Genomic DNA, 4,476 nt, shown 5'->3' on the forward strand with positions numbered 1-4,476 from the left:
ACTTAGACAACGGCATCATCAAGCAGGCAAGAGTTGAAAAAAATATAAGTTGCCCGAATATCCTACATTCATGTACAACTCGACTATGTTCTGAGTGTGGGTCGCTAGTAGTAATAATAATAATAATAATAATAATAATAATAATAATAATAATACTAATACAGATGAGAATATATATACACATAATACTGTGTGTGTTAAAGACGATCTTCCTGATTGAAAACTAGTGGCTTTTCAGAAATAAAATTTTTAAGAATAAAATTAATGTGACTATCATTTTTTTTTTTCGTCAAAAACGTCTAAAATACTACATAACAGAGGTATTGGTCAATAGTTTGTGACTAAAATTTAAATGTCAATAATACTTCGAGAAAATATACACCGATAAATTGTTGAACGCACAACCACTCAATGACTGACGGATCTGTTGACTTTGTTGCAGGACCCGCAGTGGAACAGCGATTGTGTGGTTGTGGACTTCAGTGGCAACGGCTGGTAGTTCCGTGGCACAACACGGTGCTTGTGCTTTCTTCAGGACTTGACCATTCTGCCAGTTCACCATCACGGGCTGTCTCATACGAGAACTGCTGCGGTAGAACTGCATATCAACCACAAGTGAATAATAAAAGTCCTGCTTTTTAGAGTTCCAATCAGTGCCTTCATCAGTGGGATGATATTCTCTGAAGACTCACTTGAAAACCTGATACCGACAGGATAATTACTGGTGTGCCGCACTATGCACAGTATGAGAAAGCAACTATTTTTTTTTTTTTTAATCCAATAACCAAACAAATTTGTGAATGATTGTATGATTATAGAAATAAATCTCGATGTGGTGGCTTAGAAGCACTCATTTCTTACTGCGGCAGTTACAACTGTACAATTGCAGTATAATTGGCAAAAAAAAACATACCTGTGCATTCACAAAAAAAAAAAAAACAGCATCCGTAGCTCAGATGAAAAAAAAATCTATTTCATAACTTTTGAAAATTTGTTTTCAACTTTCCTAGCTATGTATGATTATTTTAAGTGATGATTTCTCACCTATCACAAACGCGAACTTTGCTTCAGCAAAGTCCGTATCAAATAAATATATTTTAACATAAAGTCAGCGTTTTCTCTGTAGTAATATAATTGCTGCTCTTTTAAATGTATGAACGGAATATTTTGGAGGAAAAAACATGTAAATTTGCAATAAGTAGTTAGCATTCGTACAGGAAAAAAGTTTATATTTTATCTCTAGTTTAATTAGTTATGAATCTACAAAAATCATTTTTAACTGAATGACTTATAATAGATAACGCAGTTAATAAAACTTCAGAGAATTATTGGCATTGGTTTGCAGTCACATTTCACTAACTTAGACTTGGAGCAGTCAGTGATGTTATTTTCTGATCGTTGTTCGAATCCAGTTTCAAAATGGAATAATACTATCGCATTGAAATGAAAAAACACCACAACGAAAGTAAAGATTTTAAATTATATATTCGAAACCACAAAACCAATACGATAGTAAATTAACGCATTTTCGTGAGTTAAGGACGGCATTTATGCTTCTAAATGTACGAATTTATTTTTTATGTGTTTGTGGTTCTCTACAATGCACACACGGGAAATAAGTGAGATGTATTTCTATGCGTGAGCTGCAACAGTATTAACGCAACAGCAACATACAAAAATTTTTTCTATTCTGCTTTTCACTGTACGTGTATATACTTAAATCAAGAAGGAACCATTTTTTGTTCAGTTAAATTACGTATGTTTGAATGCTGCAGGTTTTCATTTGGTTGTTTAAATTAATCAATAATATTTGTTCTTTAAAAAAAAAAAATTAATACATACGCATTTTTCATTGCATGTTTTACAGAATACATTGCAAGAAGCAAGGAAGCAATATCCTTGAAGGAAATAAATCGATTTTCGCGTTTTAGGGGGGGAAAAAGTGACACGTGCGAGATATCATTTTCATTCCTTTTTTTCTCCATCCCATTTCCCGTCTGTGTGCCCCCACAAAACATCTCCCCCCCCCTTTTTCTTCCTACCCCAATAGTTATTCACGTATATGAGAAGCTCATTAGGCGCCCTCTTCCTTGAGCGGGGATCTTCTTCCCTTTGTATCCAAGGACACATCCTCATTTACCCACCTCTTCTGTTCGCATGAAAATCATCCCCCCCCCCCCTTTCCTTTCTCTCCTTTTGACTCCATCAACACACCACCTTTTGACGAGCCGCGCCTTCTTCCTTGGCCTTCCTTCGAGCTCTGGTGTGGATGGGTGAGTTGGAGAGAGGTCGGTAGGTGTGTGTGTGGTGGAAACAAGGCCTGTATGATCATCAGAGGCAAGGAGCCAAAAAACGTTCAAAGAACGGTTCCTCGGTTGTTCGTCTGCAGCCACGCCCTTCTTTGGTTTTAACACCTTCCCCTTCTACTGACACTCCTCTCTTATCCCCCTCCCCCCTCCACACGCACACAGACAGACAGACATTGTGCGGAGCACCACGGATAAATTCGGCACGGGGGGAAAAGGAAAGAAGAAGAAAAAGGGAGGCGGGTGGTGAGATGATCATCTAGCAGGAGCGACAACCTCGCCGTGACATCACTAGTCTGGACGAAGAAGGTTGTGTTGGCAGGTCCGAGCGAACAGAACAATAAAAAAAAAAATGGTGCGTGTACTGATGTAATAGCGTTGTACATTATACGCGTAATTTTTGTTTTGTTTTGTTTTAACGTATCGTTTGAACTGCAACCCTTAGTTTGAAAAATAAATAAAATTTAACGCAGCGTTCGTATTGTTAAAGAGAACAAACAAAATGTTGGATTATTTTTGACGCCATTTTTGCTCCAAACACTTTTTTTCTTAGCTAATAAAACGGATTTTTTTTTTTCAAGTTGCAATTATTTCTTGTTGTGACTTTCAAAGTTTCCAAAGTGTATTCCAGGATAGTTTCGGAATAATAAAATTGCACTTGGCACGTCCCCCGATGTTCACGAAAGCGAATCTATACGGGTGCATGCTGCCACGCGCGGGTCCGCCATTTTGACGACTTCTGCTCGTGGCTATAGCAGAAACGCGCATGCGCACTAGACTTCATTCCGCGGAATGGTGCACAAGCATTTCGTTGCATTTGTGTTCACCCTTAACGCGCCTTAAAAAAAAAAAAAAAAGACTTCAAAAACAATGGCAAACAAAAAAGATTTTTTAACTTATTCACTTTTACACCGCTGACCACAATTATTTATTTATATGCCTGCACGAAAGACACTAAACAACACAGTTTTCTAGTAGTATCATTATAGTGCATGGCTGATTAAAAAATCAACGTACATTAGGGTTGAAGTTTCCTGGCCCTCGTCGAGGGCGAAGAGTTCGCCGATGTTTCGGTCGACGTTGTGGTCACCATCTTCGGGGTAGCAGCCGCCTTCGACCTAAAAGCTAAGTAACCTCAGAAAATGGCTGCAAGGAATTGCCATCAATACATAGGTTTTTTTTTTTTAACCACCACAGCAAAACAGACATCGATTGTGGATTAGTTTCTTGCAAAACAGACGAAATGCATAGACGAAGATCATGTTGAACCTGTTGAACATAATCTGTTACCACCTAACAAATTTGTTTTTGTTTTATGTATGGTAACTTTAATAGCACTAGTTATGCATTGTAATTTTTTAAAAAACTTGTATAATAAAAAAAACCTTTTAATTTATTAAATTAAATATTTTTTAAAGCTGATGACTCTTGCACATTTCATGAACCTAGAAGAATCTCTAGCGTATATTCAATATAGAAGATATGTTTTTATAGAGAATCGATAAAAAGGAATCAATAATTATGCCTCCTGTGAAATTCGAACTCACGGCCCCTGGTTTACGAGACCAGTGCTCTACCACTGAGCTAAAGAGGCTAGTGACAATTGACAAAAACATTTTCGAATAAATATATACTTAAGTATTACAGAGACCCTTTTCGTCTGTAAAATCCACAGCTTAAATAAAAGTTCCTTTCTAGGCATACAGACGACAACCTCCAGAATAAAGCCAATCGACATACCACATATGTTTCAAACACACTTGGTATTAATTAATTTTTTTATTGATATTTATTGAACCACATGTTCTACAATGACACGGAAGCTTAGATGGATTACGTAAGTGGAGACGGAGCTCTCGGAACAGAGTTTCCACAATGGCACGCAAACGGAGTCGCACCCGTACGGACTAGCTCGGTAATGCAGAGCTCTTCCGTTCACGTTACTCCGTGCGACCAATAGAAGCAGAGTACTTGGCTGCGATGGTAGCCATGTTTTTTTTATGTTTTAAATACGTTAAAATTGTTTCAAGAACAAGAATATCTCAAGTTATATTATTACTTTGTAGTTTATTTTTGTTATTTATGTAAATTCTGCCCGTGATATGATTTCTAAGTATAATACTTTTGTATCTTACTCTTGAGCATCAACGACGATTTAATAGAACAAATT

The 4,476-nt window shown here is 37.0% G+C and overlaps 1 non-coding gene across 1 annotated transcript; it reads right to left on the minus strand.

Annotated features, from left to right (window-relative positions):
- Window positions 1-3,828: 3,828 nt before the first annotated feature.
- Window positions 3,829-3,900, minus strand: Trnat-cgu (transfer RNA threonine (anticodon CGU)). The gene has a single exon. It is a non-coding gene; the product is annotated as a tRNA-Thr (tRNA).
- Window positions 3,901-4,476: the final 576 nt, after the last annotated feature.

The sequence above is a fragment of the Bacillus rossius genome, chromosome 15 (assembly GCF_032445375.1).
Source record: "Bacillus rossius redtenbacheri isolate Brsri chromosome 15, Brsri_v3, whole genome shotgun sequence".
NCBI lineage: Eukaryota > Metazoa > Arthropoda > Insecta > Phasmatodea > Bacillidae > Bacillus > Bacillus rossius.